Here is a 19677-nt window from a genome sequence, read left to right as displayed (position 1 = left end):
TGATGGGAGCTGTGAGAACCATGACCTACTGATGCCCCACGATAACCTGGGCGAGCTGGCTGAGCATGCCTGAATAGACAACCTTTACCATGCTGAAACTGACCTCTTGAAGGAGTACCACTATAACTACCAGATCTTCGAGGCCTCTTGGCCTCCCTCTCCTAGCGCTCCTGATGACGAGAAGACTCAATCTCCCGAGAAATGTCTACAACCTCCTCAAAGGTAGCCCCAATCACCCTCTCCCTGGTCATAAGAATACGAAGCTGATAAGTGAGGCCATCAACAAACCTCTCAATCCTCTCTCTATCTGTCGAAACCAACCAAATAGCATGATGAGCTAACTCGGAGAAACTCATCTCATACTGCATCACAGTTATCTCTCCCTAACGCAACCACTCAAACTCCCTACACAGCTCCTCTTTGCGAGACTATGGCACATACTTCTCCAGAAAGAGAACGGAGAACTGCTGCCAGGTAAGGGGTGTTGTACCAACAGGCCTACGCCTCTCAAAAGCCTCCCATCAAGTGAAGGCAGCTCCAGAAAATTGATAAGTAGTGAAAGTGACCCCCGCTGGTCTCCAGAATACCTGATGTACGAAGCATCCTCTAACACTTATCCAATAATCCCGGGGCATCCTCACCCTCTACACCATTGAAGGAGGAGGTTGAAGTCTACCAAACCTCTCTAACCTACGTTGCTCGTCCTATGGCATGGAAGGAACTACATAGTCTTGAGCAGTTGCAACCGGCTGGGCTGGATGTTCCCTCGGCGTCTGAAGTCCCTGCACGACCTGCTCAGGTGTGCGAGCGGCGGGAGTCTGATTGCCTCCCCCGGCCTAAGAAGTAGCTGCAGCTGTAGTGGCTGAAGCCGCCTGAGCTAGGCCAGTGCAAACTGATAAGATTTGAGCCAAGGCCTCCTGAAGACCCGAAATCACAATGGGCACAGCTGGTGCCTGAGCTGGTGCTGTTGGAGCGTCCACAACTAGGAACTAATCCTGAACTGGGGCGGCTAGTGGATCTGTAGGTGCTGCCCTAGCTGTTGTACGGGCCACACCTCTACCCCTACCACATCCACGACCACGTCATCAGCCTTTAGTGGCCACAACTGGTGGTACTGGTGGTCGTCCATCTTGGCCAGTAGCGTGTGTCCTCACCATCTGTAAGAGAATAGAATAATAGAAGTTTAGTACTCTGATCAACAAAGTCGCATGACAAGAATTTCAAGAAAATGAAATTTTTTTTCCTAAAGATTTTGCAGCCTCTCGAGGATAAATACAGACGTCTCTGTATCGATCTGCGAAACTCTACTAAACCTGCTCATGACTCGTGAGACCTATGTAATTTAGGCTTGATACCAACTTGTCACGACCCTAAACCTGGTGTCTGTTGTAATGGCGCCTTTCGTGAAAACAAGGCCAGCCGACACTTCCCATTTCAGTATTTAACAATTAAACAGTAAGAAACAGTCTAAAGCATGATAAAATAATCCAAGGTTTAAGAAGACGATAGTATAATATGCAGAATACAACCCAACACAGCTGGATACTAGGGTATCACTAGTCATTAGCATCTAACAAAATCCGGAATACTTAGAGAAAACTTTAGAGTTTAATACAGAAACTAAAAACATGAAGAAATAAGATAGGGAAGAGCTCCGAGCTGCGAACGTCGACAACTACCTAGAGACTCCTCGGATCCGCCTGAGCTGGAAATGATCAGCACTCAGGAGTGGGACCAGATACGCCTGAATCTGCACACATGGAGCAGGGAGTAAAGTGAGTACTCCAACTTAGTGAGCAATAATCATAAATAAAGACTAAAAGCAGGAAATCACGTAAGGCACAAAGCATGCTATAATGAAGCAGTAAAACTAGTAAAAACAGTAATTCAGTGAAAGATAGGTAAAAATCCTTTAACTCAAATTAAACTTCATGAAAGAGCCTTTTCAACAATTAAGCTGGTAATTACAGTTAATTAAGGAAAATAAACACATAAAGGTTCACCCCTCGGGCAAAGTATCAACAAATCCGCCCCCCGGGAAATATCTCAGAACAATACTAGCCCCTAAGGTTATATCTCACATCACAATGGGTATCCGCGCTCACTGGGGGTGTGCAGACTCCTAGAGGGGTCCCTTACGGCCCAAGCGCAATATCAAGCCATCTCGTGGCATCATCACTAGGCTCTCGAACTCAACATCTAATGATCGTAATTTTTTACAACTAAAATAGATTTTAAAATAATTTTATACATTTGAAATAGTTCAAGTTTATTTGAATTAAAAAAATGACTTGATCTACTTTTTAAAAGAAATAATTTACTTTAAAATATATCATAAGTGATTTTGTTTTTATTTTTTTATGTAATCATTAAACTGTTATTGTTACAACCCATATACACGTACGTTAGTTCATACCATAAGGTAGTCGACATAAATCCATGAAGAGATTATCTTTAATATGATGAGAAGTTAATCCTATTGGTCTTAAATGATACAAAGGTGTATAAGGGTGGTTAACAAGTATTAGAAGTTAAACGAACCAAGAATGTTGTCAGCCGTATTTATGGATAAACCTAGAGGTGCTTAATACAATCAAGAGGTCGTGTTTTAAGGTATTTGAATCATATAATATCCGTATCATAAGTTTTGAAGTCAAACGAGTTATGAAACAAAAGTCGACAAAAGTTGTCGCAACTTAGGTTTATAATTTTACTTAAACATTAGGTCAAATATTACTACGCTTTTCTCCTAATTTACAAGGAATTACGGGGTGATCTACCCACCAAATTAAAGATCTATGAGTCTAGTTTCCAACGCATTAAACCGTTTGTCAATACAATCTAAGATTATATAGATATTCGTATTTTCACGAGCCTGCACAGATTGGTAGGTGATAAGTAGGTGCATCACCTACTTGCCAAAATGAGAGGACAAAATTAAAAGCCCCAAAGTCGACCAAGAGGAGACTTTTAAGGGATTATCAACTCAGTTATTTCACCCATATTTCAGACCTTCAAAACCAAATTGAACCCCTGCAACTCCTTCCCAAAAATCTCACACAATCCCTAATCGATTTTCCCTCTCTTTCAAGTTCTAACTGGGGGTAAAACTTAGAGTTTGAAGAACCAAGGGAAGGGCTGAGTTATCCAAAAAGTAAGGTAATTTTACTGCTCTCTTTCATACATTTTTTCTGCTGTGAACTCATGGAAATTCATTCTATACATGTAAGAACTTACAGGACGGTGATCGAAAGCTGTGAGTTCGAGTTATTCACTTGTAGCGGACTATTTTGTGGACTGTTTTGTGTTGCTTTGTACTGTGTGTTTTACTACTATTTTGTGGATTTTTGGAGGAGGAAGGGTGTGGAGAAACACCATATAGATGTAGGGTTGTGGGCTGGTAGTTCTTCGTAACATTTCCGGGTCGTTTGAGACGACTACGGTGGTCGTCGTATGTATGAAGTGATTAGGTTGTACGTGGACTATTTTGGGAGGCTCAATATGATTATTATTGATGTTGTTTGGGTTGTTTGGTGATTTTTTTTGAATTGTGTGAAGTCATATATATAGGGGAGGTGCTGTCCATTTCATCGTAAAATAGGTTGTGGTCGATACACAATAGTTGTGACGCTTAAATGATAACGATAGTATCGTTTCTCTTATTGTAGACTAAGGAGTCGTGACAATTGCATAGCTTGATATTGGGGCAGTATATACAAGGTATGTGAGGCTATCCCTTTCCTTCTTTTGCTCGACTCCGATTGTACATAATGTAGTGAACGAGCTTCCAAAGATACTCTACTCTTAGAAGCTAGCAGTACTTACATTGTTTCCCCTCTTATGGAACGATTGATGTTAATGTTGCTTCTCTTATTCTTATGTTATCAATGTTGCTGGTACTTCCTGATTCTTATAAGGTTCATAGTGAAGAGTTAGTCCTAATAATGTGTACATAGGATACCGACCTTACATCACTCTGAAAAGTTTAGAACGTGATTCCATGAGTCGAGCATGCATAATATATATGTATCTATTTTACTCTACCGAGTCATGCTATAGTCGGCCGGGTACGACACCTATTGTGCAATCAATGATCAGTTGGGATTTACCGAGATCCACGTGGCTAGGTACGATACTACCGAGCCTTATGATGGCCGGGTACATTTTTTTACCGAGCCTATTATGGCCGAGTATGATATGATGATGATGATGCCCACAGAGGCGTATGTTTTAAAAGTTTATGTATATATACATACGTATTATGCATTTCATGTTAGTATCCCTCAGAGGTATGCAGATGTTACAAGATGTATATTCTCTATCCCAGCTTACATTATTGTTCGTACTTATGGTTCCATGTCTTACATACCTAGTACTTTATTCGTACTGAAATTCTTTTATTTGTGGACTCTGCATGTCGTGTTGCAGGTCCTGATAGATAGGCAGGTGCAGCTCCCCCACCATAGTAGGTTGTCCAGTTCAGTGGTGATTGGCGAGATCCCTTCTCTGGATAGCTATGGGAGAGGGTACCAGTCAGGTGACCCAAGCCAGAGCAGGCCAAAGTGAGGCTCAGAGTGAGATGTCGTCTTATACCTCATCTACTTCGTTTCCTCCAGAGGAAATTAGGAGGCACCCAGCACCACCTGTTCCTCCGTCTGGCACTACATACCAGGATATGCGGAATGCAGTACAGTTGTTGACTAACTTGTAGCTGCTCAGGCTGAGAGGTAGAATACCGGTGATGTTGATAAACCGGTTAGTACGAGAGTTCGTGATTTTATTAATCTAGACCCTCCAATGTTTATCGGATCAGACACCAAGGGGAACCGCAGACTTTTATTGATCAGGTTCATCGTACACTGCGGGTTATGCATGCTAGTGATACAGAGGCAGTAGAGTTGGATTCTTATTGGCTACGAGATTTAGCGGTTCTCTGGTATGATAGTTAGGAGAGATCCAGGGGTCCGAGCGCTCCTCCAGCTGTGTAGAAGGATTTTTCTGAGGCCTTTCTTCGTCACTACTTGCCAGTTGAGATACGACGAGCTAGAGCTGATAAGTTCTTGAACCTTAGACAAGGTAATTTGAGTGTGCGAGAGTACAGTATGCAGTTTGATTCTTTAGCAAGGTATGCTCCCCATATGGTGGGCGAGATGAGTGATAGGGTGCATTTGTTCGTGAACGGGTTGGGACCATATTTGATAAATGAGTGCACGACAGCCTCCTTGGTGGAGGGCATGGATATTTATCGTATTCAGGCTTATGCCCAGACCCTAGAGGATCGTTAGCGCTAGCAGAGTCTAAATACCATTACCTATTTTATAATGAAGATAACATGGATGTTGGTGGAACGCAGGATACATTAGAAGGTGAAACGGCTCTATGAGGTAAGAAATAACTTGATAATATTCTTCCTTAATACAAAATGGTGATATGCAGATAATGTACATATCCGTAATGCTTTTTGTAGCATTGTGAGGCCATACGTTGGGCTTAACAACTTGCAAGCTTTGCTAGTGACCATTTTATAGGGGAAAATTGACCGAAAATTTCCGTTGGAATCCAGGATGATTTGGACTCCCCATAAACCCTTACATTCGAGGACGAATGTTCCTAAGGGGGGAGGGTGTTACAACCCATATTCACGTACGTTAGTTTATGCCATAATGTAGTCGACATAAATCCATGAAGAGATTATCTTTAAGATGATAAGAAGTTAATCCTATTGGTCTTAAATGATACAAAGGTGTATAAGGGTGGTTAACAAGTATTAAAAGTTAAACGAATCAAGGATGTTGTCAGCCGTATTTTTAGGTAAACCTAGAGGTGCTTAATACATTCAAGAGGTTGTGTTTTAAGGTATTTGAATCATATAATATCCGTATCATAAGTCTTGAAGTCAAACGAGTTATGAAACAAAAGTCGACAAAAGTTGTCGCAACTTAGGTTCATAATTTCACTTAAACATTAGGTCAAATGTTACTAAGCTTTTCTCCCAATTTACAAGGAATTACGGGGTGATCTATCCACAAAATTAAAGATCTATTAAGCTAGTTTCCAACGCATTAAACCGTTTGTCAATATGATCTCGGAGTATAGAGATATTCGTATTTTCACAAGCCTGCGCAGATTGGTAGGTGACAAGTAGGTGCATCACCTACTTGCCAAAATAAGAGGACAGAATTAAGCCCCAAAGTCGGCCAAGAGGAGTTAGTCCTAATAATATGTACATAGGATACCGACCTTACATCACTCCGAAAAGTTTAGAACGTGATTCCATGAGTCGAGCATGCATTATATATATGTATCTATTTTACTCTACCGAGTCGCACTATAGTCGGCCGGGTACGACACCTATTGTGCAACCAATGATCAGTTGGGATTTACTGAGCTCCACGTGGCCGGGTACGATTCTACCGAGCCTTATGATGGCCGGGTATATTTTTACCGAGCCTATTACGGTCGGGTACGATATGATGATGATGATGCCCACAGAGGCGTATGTTTTAAAAGTTTATGTATATATACATACATATTATGCATTTCATGTCAGTAGCTCTCAGAGGTACGCAGATGTTACAAGTTGTATATTCTCTATCCCTGCTTATATTACTGTTTGTACATATGGTTACCTGCCTTACATACTCAGTACTTTATTCGTACTGACGTTCTTTTATTTGTGGACACTGCATGTCGTGCTGCAGGTCCTGATAGACAGGCAGGTGCAGCTCCCCCACCATAGTAGGCTGTCCAGTTCAGCAGTGATTGGCGAGATCCCTTCTCCGGACTTGCCGTGGTCTTGGTATGCATTTTTGTTATAGACATTATGGGTATGTCGGGGCCCTATTCCGGCTATGTTGCAGCACTTATGTTCCTTTAGAGGCTCATAGACAGGTGTCGACTCATGTATAGATTGGTATGCCTTGTCGGCTGGTCTTTGTTGTATAGTCTTTCATGGTAGCGCGGTAGCTCGTACCTTATATATAGTTTCTTGATTGCCTGGTCATCCCATGTTATGTATGTTCATGCCATCATATTTTATTGTTGGTTGTCCATGATCCATGTCTACCATTTATATTGATCTCATCAGCCCTAAAAGATAATAAAGAATGTTAGATAAAATGTACTTGGTGCTTGGCAAGTATGGTCGGGTGCTAATCATGGCCCTCTGGTTTGGGTCGTGACAGTTATTTTGCCATATTGTATGTTTATTATAAATTCAAGTATTTATTCTAATAACCTCTATTTTTTCTAAATAACTTCTATATCCAAAAAGAAAAAATATAAATCTAGTATCTTTTTTATTATAATAATAATAATAATAACAATTTAAATAATATAAAATTAACTAACAATAAAAATTGGGGCCTTCAATTTTGGGGTGGGGGAGGAGGGGGGCTACAATAATTGCTTTAGCTGCCTCCCCCTAGGGCCAGCACTGTGTATGGAAAGAGTCATATTTAACTTATATATCACAGTATAATCTATATTATATTAAAAGGAGAGTAGTGAATCATGTGGTTAAGCCAAGTGACAAGATAAAAAAAAAGTCACTTGGCAATTTTAAGACAACATAATTTAAATTATAAATGAAAATATAATTAATGGAAGTAGTTTAATGAATCTTATACTTAATCTAAATAGATCTTAGACAAATTTAATCTATATATCTACATTTAAAATTAAATTTGTAAGTATATTTATATCTATATTGATTCACCCATAGATTTTTTCTATATTAGCCAGAGATATGAAGGTAAAAATTAATTAAAAATTCTAATCGGAAAAAAAAAATAGAAAGACATAATTGAGATAACCTATGACTATTTATACATTGGAGTAAGTTAAAATATAAAATAAAATTAAAATTTACTTAAGTTATTAAAGATATATTGAGTTTAAAAATTAAATAAATTCAAGCAGCAAAATAAGATCTTACAAAAAGTATATAAATTATTTATAAGGTAAGAAAAAACTTAAATAATCAGTAAAAAAATATTTTAAAAATAAGAATAACAAAGTCATATTAATATTGATAAATCGGGCAAACGAATATTTTATACGTAAATATTACTACAACATTCAGATATAATGTGTTCAAACAATTAAGAAAATATTTTTTTATTAATATTTGAATTGAGTGAAGTAAGTTTAAGTTTGAAAGTATAACATAATTATTTGAAAATGTAGTCAAATATAGAAAATAGAATAATAAAACTTATTTGAATTTGAGAAAGATTACTTTTTATCTATATTATATTAGAATGAATGTGGTAGAAATAGATATTAAATTCAAACAAGCTAATAAAAATCAACATGACAATGTAATAATATTAGGTATTGAATAATATAATATCAAAAATAAATAATAAATAGAGAAAAAATAAAAATTCAGATTTTTTATCATAGAGAAGAAGGGTAAAACTTATTTAAATTTGAGATGAGAATTTTTTTTATATTATGATAAGAAAATTCATAATATGGATAAGTCCACGTAACTCAAGTCTAATAGATAAAATCAAAAACTAAAAATATTGAATAATAGAAATAAATTAGAGATAATATGAGATATTTATAAATCATAAGGTTAGAAAATAAAATAAATTAAATATACAATGCTTAAAATCTTATTAAAATTTAAATAATTTAAAATTTTTGAGCAATATTTTTAAAACAAAATAAATCTTTAATTTATGATTATAAATTATATATTTATCTATATTATATTAAAGAATAGTATTTTATAATGATATTAAAAAAAGTTACGAGTTAATGAAAATCCACATAAAATGTAATAAGACTATATATTAGATTAAAAGTTAGCAAAATTATTAAAAAATTACTATTAGAAATGAAAGAGAAAGGCTATTTGAATTTGAAATTAGAAATTTGTTAAAACTACGATTAGAATGTCCAAACTATGGATAATATCACGAAATTGAAGTCTTATTTATGAAAACAAATATTAAAATAGAAAATAAATTTCTAATATAGGTAAATTTTACTAATAAAAATCAAAGATTAAATTTGTATTAAATCTAAAAAGGAAAGAAAATTTACGTAAGAAATAAAATTATAATGAAAATATTACTACAACATTAACATATAATGTGTTCAAACAACAAAGAAAATATTTTTCTATGATTAATATCTGAATTGAGTGCAGTTAGTTAAAGTTTGAATATATAGCATAATATTTTGAAAATGCGGTCCAATTTAGAAAATAGAATGATAGGAATTATTTGAATTTGAGAAGAATTTTTTTTTATTTCATAAGTTTTTATTTTTAAAAATATGACGTAAAGAAATAAAATGACAATAAACATATTACTACATATATATAATATGTTCAAACAATTAAGAAATTATTTTTCTATGATTAAAATAAAATTTTAAAAATATAAATAACTTTCTAATATAGGTAATTTTACTAATGAAAATTAAAATTAAATTTGTATCTTAAAGCTTAAAAAAAGAAAATTTAACTGCATCTAATACAAAAATAATTGTAAGATAACTCAATATATTTGTAACATAATCATCAAATATATGTATTAATATTTTAGACTAATTCAATTTTACAATTTAAAATAAAATATGATATTATTCTGGTTATAAAAAATTAATATAAAAATAATTAAAATTTATAGTAGGGAAGAGAATTTATTAAAAAATAGAGATAGTGTGAGGATACTTATACATTAAATTAGTTTAAAAATAAATAAATTAAAACATTAAATTATATTTAAAAATATTACAATAAATTTAAATGATTAAAAAAATTGAATGCATAAAAATATACCAAATTTCAAGAATAAAACATTTATATTTATTAAAGAATATTAAAAGAATAATAAGCAAGATATTAATAAAGATAATAAAAAATTATATGATAGTAAAATAATATTAAATAATAAATAATACAATAACTATAAGAAAAAAGAATTTGCGTAAAAATAATGTGATGAATAAGACATATTTAAATTTTACATAAAAATAAAGTGATAGTAAGAAGTTTGTTAAAATAATATGATCTAATGTGCTCAAACAAGACAGATCGCAATATGATAAGTTAGTATTCTTTGATACTGATTAGCAAAACGAAGTGCAAGTACTAAAATTAAGTAGTTAGATTGCTACAAATAAAAAATAAAATAGGTTGTGCACTACGAGATTTGAATAATAATTTCATATCCTACTTCATAATTAATATCTAATGTTATATAATTTTTATCTGAGAGGTTTATATTTTAAGGTTATTTGCACATGATTCAAATAACCAACATCACAATTTAATATGATTTGTGTCCGCGCATCGCGCGGGTACTAATACTAATACTTTTTAAACAAAAGGTGTTCAATTGGCCACTCTTTGTCGACTATAGTTCCGCCCTGTAAAATCTATTCTGTTTATGTTGCAAATCTATACAGTAATACTACATACTTCTTATATATAAAACATCAAGTTACAAACATTAATTAAGACCATAAAAGATAATATGGTCATTGCTACAATAACCATATGTAATAACATCATTTATTTATCTATACTATATTATAGAAGATAAACTTCATGTGCCATAAGAAAAGACCTATGGCTTTATATTGTTATCCATTTAATTTTCAGCATTTGTAATAGCAGTAGCAATATTTGTTGTAGCAATTTCCATAAGCTGCATCTTCCTTCTTGCACCAATGGTTACACTTATTGGGAAAACACTTCCCATTCCAGCCTTTACTAGGCTTTCCACAATACTTTGCTTCTGTTATCTTCATCTCTGCATTAAACCATAGGACAAAAGAACTCTTAAGGCAATTAAAAACGGATCTTTACGCAAATAGCTAGTTGACCCGATTATCCATGGTTCATCTTTCCTAGCTGGTATTATATAGGGCAACCCGGTGCACTAAGCTCTCGCTATGTGCGAGATCGAGAAAGGGTCGGACCACAAGGGTCTATGGTACACAATCTTACCCTGCATTTCTGCAAGAGGTTATTTCTACGGCTTGAACACGTGACCTCTAGATCACATGGCAGCAATTTTACCAGCAATTATACATGAATTATATAGTGATTATATATGATTGTAAATACAATATATATGAATTATACACATATTATATATCCGCAAATTAATTTTAATTTAAGTGATTGGGTAATCGGCTATTTAGGTTAATTCTTCATAAAAACAAAGAAATGCCCTTTTTTTTGTTAAAAAATAATTATTCTTTATACAACATGAAAAGAAAATACTCATTTTGTTACAACGAAAGAAAATATTTTTTCTACATCATGAAAGAAAATACTTATTTCGTTGAGATAAAAGAAAATGCTTTTTATTACATCATTTTGTTAAAATAAAAGAAAATACTTTTCTACATCACGAAAAGAAAGTATTTTTTTGTTGAAACGAAAGAAAATACTTTTTTTACATCATGAAAAAAAAATACTCATTAATACTGTTGAAATGAAAAAGAAAGTGTTTTATCTACAATATGAAAAGAAATTACTCTTAATAATATGCTTGTTTACGATGGAGGGTGCGAGGAGGGTTTGGGTTGGAGGGTGAGGGTGAGGGTGGGGGTGGGTGGGAGGGGGATGGGGAGGGGTGGGTGGGGTATGGGTGGGTAAGGTTAGTAACCAGAAAATAGGAAAGTAAATAAGAAAGAGACAAATGCTTAAGAATTGCTCACCAGAAGCAAACATGAGAAGAAAACAAAAGAGTAGAGCACACAAAGTTATTTTGCTCGCCATTTCTAATTAAGTTCCTTAATTTGAAATACTTTGTGAAATTGAGGCTATACCAAAGGGTGTATTTATAGTGATTCAAGAATAATTTTTTAAACATAAAAAGTTCTCCTATTTACTATTGTATAAATTAACCTTGAACAGAAGGAAGGAAAATGTCAAACAAATTAAATAAACTAGATAAATATGGAAAGAAAAAATAATCAGACGAGTACTGAGTCTTGATAAACTTTTGAACTGATCAAAGTTTTTTCTTTCTTGCATCACCGTGAAAGTAACAAGATTCCTACTACTGTAAATTAAAGAAAGTCAAAAATTTACTTGATACTAGGGCAAGTATACAATAGTATAATTTAGGGAAAATGATATTGTATAGCCGCTGTAAAAATAATAGTCTAAAAAATATATAAAAATTACATATATATATATATATATATATATATATATATATATATATATATATATATATATATATTGTAGGTTATATACAAAAATTATACAAATTTTATACACTTTTTCGGCTACCAAATGTAAATATTTTCTGGCGCGGACTAAAAGTAATAATACCCCTATAATTTATGTAGGTTTTCTAACTAACCTTAAAAACTAATTCAAGCTTAAGCTCAAGTTGAGGTGAGAAAAACTAGCAAGAATGATTACTATGCTCAGAGGCGGAGTCAGGATTTCAAGCTTATGGATTCGGATTCTAATCTGTTTAAGTTAGTGGGTTCTAAATTAATTATTTATACATTTAAATAAAAAAAATTTAAGACAAATATAGAGTTCAAACCAAAACTACTGGGTTCGGTCGAACTCGCTCCTGACCCTAAATGCTTCAATCCCAAACTCAAGTTGAGGTTGGCTAACTACATGAATCTCTGTAACGACCCGACCGGCCGTTTTGAGCTTTTGCACTTTGCTCGTTAGTTCTCGAGTGTGACCTGCCCCATGCGATGTATTATGACTTATGTAAATCGTTGGTTTTGGTTTTCAGGGTAATCGGAATAAATTTGGAAGAAATAATCCTCAGTTGAAGCTTGAAATTTGAAAGGTTTGACCAAGATTTGACTTGTTTGTATATGATCTCGGATGAAAATTTTTATGATTTAATTAGCTCCGTTGGGTGATTTGGAATTTAGGAGCGTGATCGGAATGCATTTTGGAAGTCCGTGGAAGGTTTAGACTTGAATTGGCGAAATTGAGGTTTTGATGTTTTCCGGTTGATAGGTGAGATTTTGATATAGGGGTCAGAATGGATTTTCGGAAGTTATAGTAGTTTCGTTGTGTCATTTGGGATGTGTGTGCAAAATTTCGGGTTATTCGGACGTGGTTTAGTTGAGTTTTTTATCGAAAGAGTTATTTAGAAGGTTTTGGAATTTTTAGGCTTGAATCCAATACGAATTTGGTGTTTTGATGTTTTTTTGAGCGTACCGAAGGTTGGAACAAGTTTGAATGACGTTATGGGATATGTTGGCATATTTGATTGAGGTCCTGAGAGCCTCGAGTGAGTTTCAGGTGGTCAATCGGACCATTTCATGTTTTGCAAAGTTGCAGTTCAGTGTTGCAGGCATTTGGCCTTCGCGTTCGCGAAGGGTTAGCTGGTGAGGTGGAGATTTTAGCCTTCGCATTCGCGAGGGAGGCTCCACATTCGCAAAGGACTGGGTTCGTCGTGCATCGCGTTCGCGAGGGAGGCTCTGCGTTCGCATAGGGGAAGTGAGAAGCTGGGTTTGAGGATTTATTTGTTCTTCGTGTTTGCGGAAAAGGAGTCGCGTTCGCGTTGGGTTAGGGAGTCAAGTCTTCGCGTTTGCGAATGGTAGGACGCGTTCGCGGTGAAGATTTGGTCAAAGTAATTTTGTGCTTCGCGAACGCGAGGCTTTGACCGCGTTCGCGAAGAAGGATTTTTATGTCTGGGCAGAATGATTTAAAAAGGCTATTCCGCGATTTTGAGGCTAAGTACCTCCATTATTGGGCGATTTGAAGCTTGGGAGAGCTAATTGAAGAGGGAATTCAAGAGGATTTCATGGAGGTAAGATTTTTGGTCCCTAAAGTTGTTTCTATGATGAATTCTATCATTGTAAGCTTGAATTCCATGGAAAAATCAGTAGCAAAAATGGGTAATTAGGGCTTGAGATTAAGAGACCTTTGAGTGGGGATTTGAGGGCCATTTGAGGTTCGATTTTGATGTTTTTGATATGTATAGACTCGCGTGAGGATGAGGATTCCATTGATGTTAATTTTATCGGATTCCGAGACATGGGCCTGGGGGCCGGGTTTAAGCAATTTCGGGATTTTGATGTAAAATTAGATATTTTCGAGTGGGCTTCGTTTCCTTTGCCTATTTTAATGATTATGTACTGATTGTGGCTATATTTAGAGCATCCGGAAGTCGATTCGTGCGGGCATGGCATCGCGGGCTAGAGTTTTGACTGGATCGAGGTGAGTAATGATTGTAAATGATGTTCTGAGGGTTTGAAACCTTAGATTGCACTTCGTAGTGCTATATTGAGGTGAGTCACATGCTTGATGACGAGCGTGGGGTCGTGCACTATTGGGGATTATGACCTGGTTCGTCCCAATTGATGGTTTTACCGTATATTTAACTGAAATCTATTTGTTATCATCATTATTTGGGCTGAATGCCATATTTGGGCTTCATGCCAACTATTTGAACCTTTCGGGGATTTTTGTTGATATTGCCTCACTGTTTTGACTTTATACTTGAACTCAGTCATGTTATTTTCTACTATTTTTTTCAAAACTTAGCCATGTTCACTCAGTTTTGATACTCAAATGATATTTAAATAATGTTTTGGGCTGAGAAACACTATTTTACTGTTGCCCGAGAGGCTTATGTGATTTTTAACTGAGTAAGGCCGAGGGGCTGTATTGTGAGGATATCTTTTGGGTCGGGTTGCATGCCGCAGCGGTGATACACTAATTTGATTATGAGGCCGAGGGCCTGAGATATGTATGCCACGAGGTGGCTTGTTGATATTGATATGAGGTCGAGAGCCTGTTTATGATGCCACAAGGTGGCTTGATATTGGACTTGGGCCGTAAGGGGCCCCTCTAGGAGTCTGCACACCCCCAGTGAGCGCGAGTACTCATTGTGATGTGAGATATAGCCAGAGGGGCTAGTATTGTTCTATGTGATTGCCCGGGGGGCTGGTATTGTTCTGAGATATTGCCCGAGGGGCGGATTGTTGACACTATGCCTGAGGGGCGAACCTTATGTGCTTATCTTTCTTATTTGCCTGTCATTTACCTATTTAATTGTGTAGTGTGCCCGAGGGACGGATTTTTTGTGCTTATCTGCACTAATTGTTTGGCATTCATTTGTGTAACTATTGAAAAGTCATTTTCAAAGAAGTTAAACTGAGCTAATATGTTTTTAAGAGATTTTTCAGCTTCATTGCTTTTTTCTGGTTTTGTATTGCTTCTATACAGCATGTTGATGTACTTTTCGTGATTTCTTACCATTTAGACTCTAATTATGATTATTAATCACTGAGTTAGAGTACTCACTTTACTCCTTGCACCTTGTGTGCAGATTCAGGTATTTTTGAACCCGGTAGCGGGTATTGGCTGATCGGAGGCAGAGCCATCGGAGTTTAGCAAGGTAGCTGCCGGCGTTTGCAGACTATTTTTCTCCCTCTTTATATCATTAGTCCGTATTTTGTACGTTTCAGACTTTTGTGTGAGCATGTTTTTTTTTAACTTATATGTTTGGCAGTGTCCCTATTAGTGGAAGTGACAGCGCGATGGCTATATGATGAGTACGTTAGTACTATGAGATGTACCCATATGATTTGGAAGCGGCAAGAAGGGTCTGCTGGAGGATAGAAGAACTATTAGGTTCTTGATTTTCATCTCGATTGGAGGTATAACCCCGAGTTATAGGCATGTGAAGAATCTTTTCATGTTTCCCAGTTGTGAGTGAAGTAAATTTCATGTTACGGTATGAGTTCAGACTCAAGAAGACTAAGTGACTGCGTACAGTTTATGACGGTGGGGAGGTATACAAAAATGTTAGTTGGAGGCAAAGCAGGTAGGTTATCTCCTGCGAAGTGTTATGAGGTTGAGCGATCCTTATGTGTCTGTTAGAAGATCTCATTTACGAGCGAAAGATATGTGTTGTAATTTAAATTGGGTTGCTTAGAGAGTGGTGTAACTGTTGTGAGAGTGAATGCGAGATTTGCAAAAGAGTTAAAATTCTGGATGATCTATGTTTTCACAAGCTTGCAAAGGATTTTGAGTTTAATCTCACTATGGTATTATGACATCAATAGAGTATAAGCGTTATTACTTATTGAGTGTGTGTTGATCTATGGCTTTAAGCCAAGTGGGGGAGTTTGCTATTGATTAGTTGATTGCACGATTATGTGCTATGTCGGTTCCAGTTTGAGGCGTCCAGGTGAATCAGTTATGGCCTACGAAGATTGAGACCGAGAATGGCTCGAGTAAAGGAAAATTCTTAACAAAGATTATAGGATGCTTCACAGGTGTGTGAGAATCACGGGATGTCTTGAGTCGTTGTTGGTAAAGGATGCTCGGTGCATAGAGCAGGAAGTTGCTTGGTTGTAATGGAATGATGTCACATTCTGTAGTGTCAGAGTGCCAATGAGGCACGGGTTGATCGTTCATTTGATCAGGTTAATTACAGTTTAAGTAGAGTGGATGATTCTCGGGAATGGTTCTAATAGGTTCAAAATTTTACATGTAATAATTGGGTATCTTCAAGTTGTATGTGTGGCTAGAAACTGAGTTTTCATTGGAAGATGGCAAGACTTGTGGTATTTTCTATATTAATTATGGGATTCTATATATCAGTGTCAGGAAGGCAAAGGTAATGGCTTTGGATTCGTAGGAAGTCTCTTCAGGGTAAGCATTTTGAACGTGGTGCTTTTGGAAACATTAAGAAAGTACTCAGCGGCTTATGAGCCTTGAACAGTGTGGTTTTATGCTTGGGTCTCGTGTGCTAAATTTGGGTTGAGGAATGGTGATGTTATAGCAAGAAGGAGTATCAAGTCGAAGGTAAATCAAAAGGGAGCTTGGATAGATGGGATAGCTTGATAGCAAGTCGGGCTGGTATGATAAGGATATGATTAGTTCCTTGGGGGTGTTCGACGTAATGAGTTTTTACGGGCATTTCGCGGCAATGCTCTTGGGTTTTAATGGCCTGCGTAGGTTGATTGAGTTAGGAAGATTCAGTCCTGACAGACTTGTTTGTGCAAAGGTGAGGCAGAGAGTTCTTGTTGATTTCTACCGTGGCTAGAGATGTATATTTTCTACTGGCATGAGGGCATGGGATGTGTAGTGATTTTCTTCCAGATGAGTTCAATGGAAAGTTTTGGTTGGTTGGGTACATAGTTGTTGGTGGCTCGGAAGAGATATGAAGCCCTCATGTTATCCTAGTATGGTATGGTATATGCGGTATGTTGTGGAGGATTGAGATTGCGTGTGTAAGGCTACAGTTCAGTTCTGAAAGGAAGGCCATAAAACTCTTAGGCAACGGGCAGTCTCAGACAATTAGAGAAATGAGCTTCAGATAATTAGAGAAAGGGTCTTCGTATGATTAAGGAAAGGGTATTGCTAATTTCGGGTGATTTGACGAGGGTTTATGTTTCAGAAAAGGCAATGTGATTAAGTTGATGGTACATCGGTAGTATTGCGGCACTTTCTTGGTAGATCGACTGCTAATATTCGAGTTTGCTTGGTGGCACAGAAGAATTTTAGAGTGTCTCTCGTGGAATAATTGGGTATTTGAGGTGTGGTATACCTTCGGACGGTTGAATTGGGATCAGGTATGGTAATTCGATATGGAATTGGAGACTGGGAATTCTCATGTTCAGGCTATGTTGTGGTTGTAGGTCGCGTGTATCGACACTATCTAGTGACTATCGGGGTTTAGAGACCCGAGTAGATCTTTTGTTGCTTGATATGTTAGAATTTGGATATGATATTGGGTTCAGACTGGTTGTCTCCGTGTTGTGTAACTCTGGACTATTGCACTAAGGCGGCACTGTTGACTATGCCGGAAATGCCACGGATTGAGTGGCGAGGTTCGACGGATTATGTCCTAATGGAGTGGTTTTATATTTCGAAGACCCAACGGACGGCTGGGAAGGATTGTCTTTATTAGTGGGGGCTTTCGTGATAGATGTCAGTGAAGAGGCTTCTACCATTGATTCAGTCTCGGTGGTGAGGGACTTTTCAGATGTGTTTCTTGTAGTCGGGCATGTCGCCAGGCAAGGTTGTTGATTTCAGTATTGATTTGATTCCGGGCATCATATTGTATGGCCCGGCAGGGTTAAAGGAGTCGAAGGAGCAGTTTCAAGATTTCCTTGATAAGGAGTTCGTTGGCAGGCCAATATGGATGCGTGTTCTAACTTGAGTCGGCTTGGTTGGCTCTGAATTGTATGGTTGAGGGATATGTTGATTCGATTGTTATTGAGCTTATTAGTAATCTGGGAAGATCTATGAGTTACGTTTCTGTGTTGTGAGGTGTTAGGATTTGTGAGTTATAGGCACATATGGTGTGGTGTTACGTATTTGCTTTACCGTGGTTATAATGATTTACTTTGGTTCTAGACATCAATTGCGCGTGGTCGTCAATTTCGAGCAAAATGACTTGAGGTGTTTCAGCGTTGCAGCAAAGTTATGTGGAGGTATGACCTTACGGGTTGGATTTGTGTATTTTGCTCCTATGATGTGAGACGGGTTCTCAGCCTTGTGTTGTGGTAGTACTGGTGAGTTTGAGGTACAGCTCTTTCATTTGAGTCATTTTCATGATTGAGTATGTTCGGACAATTACTTATCGGTGCGCGTATTGTGCAAGTTGTGGCTTAGGCCTGTATTGATGTGTCATGTCACCATAGTAGTGTGTTGGATTAGAGGAGATCGTTGGGATCAGTAGTGAATACGAATGAATTCGATTTCAGCATGTTGGAAGGATAATATCGAGCTTCGGCTCGGAAATTTGTTGTGGTATTTGCCAAAGGAGAAGTGGCTTCATGAATGGTTGATCTGGGAAATGGTTATGGCTTACCGCATGTTTTAGTGATCATTGGCAGTATATGAAAGTGTTGGGATGAGACTTTGGTTGATAAGAGTTTTCTATCGGTATTCAGGTGTTGTGTACAGCTGTTGTGATTAAAAGTTATCACTACAAGTGTTTGAGTTATGTGGTATATTATGTGATTGCAGCTGAGATAGCAGATATGGTTTGTTATAGCTTGTTCGGACTTATTCACAATATAAATGTGAGATTTTGATCGTATTGATATTTTAAAAGTGGAAATGTGATTCTATGGTTTATGGGCTAGATTGGGATGTGAAATTTCAGTTACAATGTATTATCGGGCCTATATGAGATAGGGTTACATGTGATCACCTCCGGGTATATGCATGGTAGGGTTATTCAACGATTGGTTGGCTTTTGGAACAACCCTGGGCACGTTCGAGGACGAACGTATGTTTAAGTAGGGGAGGATGTAATGACCCGACCGGTCATTTTGAGCTTTTGCACTTTGCTTGTCAGTTCTCGAGTATGACCTGCCCCATGCGATGTATTATGACTTATGTAAATCGTTGATTTTGGTTTACAGGGTAATCGGAATAAATTTAGAAGAAATAGTCCTCAGTTAAAGCTTGAAATTTGAAAGGTTTGACCAAGATTTGACTTTTTTGTATATGATCTCAGATCGGAATTTTTATGATTTGGTTAGCTCCGTTGGGTGATTTGGGACTTAGGAGCGTGATCGGAATGCATTTTGGAAGTCCGTGGAAGGTTTAGACTTGAATTGGCGAAATTGAGGTTTTGGCGTTTTTCGGTTAATAGGTGAGATTTTGATATAGGGATCAGAATGTACTTTCGGAAGTTGCAATAGTTCAGTTATGTCATTTGGGATGTGTGTGCAAAATTTCAGGTC

At 36.7% G+C, this 19677-nt stretch overlaps 1 long non-coding RNA gene across 1 annotated transcript; it reads right to left on the bottom strand.

Moving 5' to 3' along the window:
• Window positions 1-10423: 10423 nt before the first annotated feature.
• Window positions 10424-11830, bottom strand: LOC142164340 (uncharacterized). The gene is made up of 2 exons (XR_012695124.1): window positions 11692-11830; window positions 10424-10775 (listed from the first exon to the last, which is right to left on the bottom strand). It is a non-coding gene; the product is annotated as an uncharacterized LOC142164340 (long non-coding RNA).
• Window positions 11831-19677: the final 7847 nt, after the last annotated feature.

Source organism: Nicotiana tabacum, chromosome 9, assembly GCF_000715075.1.
Source record: "Nicotiana tabacum cultivar K326 chromosome 9, ASM71507v2, whole genome shotgun sequence".
NCBI classification, from domain to species: Eukaryota; Viridiplantae; Streptophyta; class Magnoliopsida; order Solanales; family Solanaceae; genus Nicotiana; species Nicotiana tabacum.
Note: the sequence above shows the minus strand (reverse complement) of the source record. Positions and strands in the feature narration are given on the sequence as shown.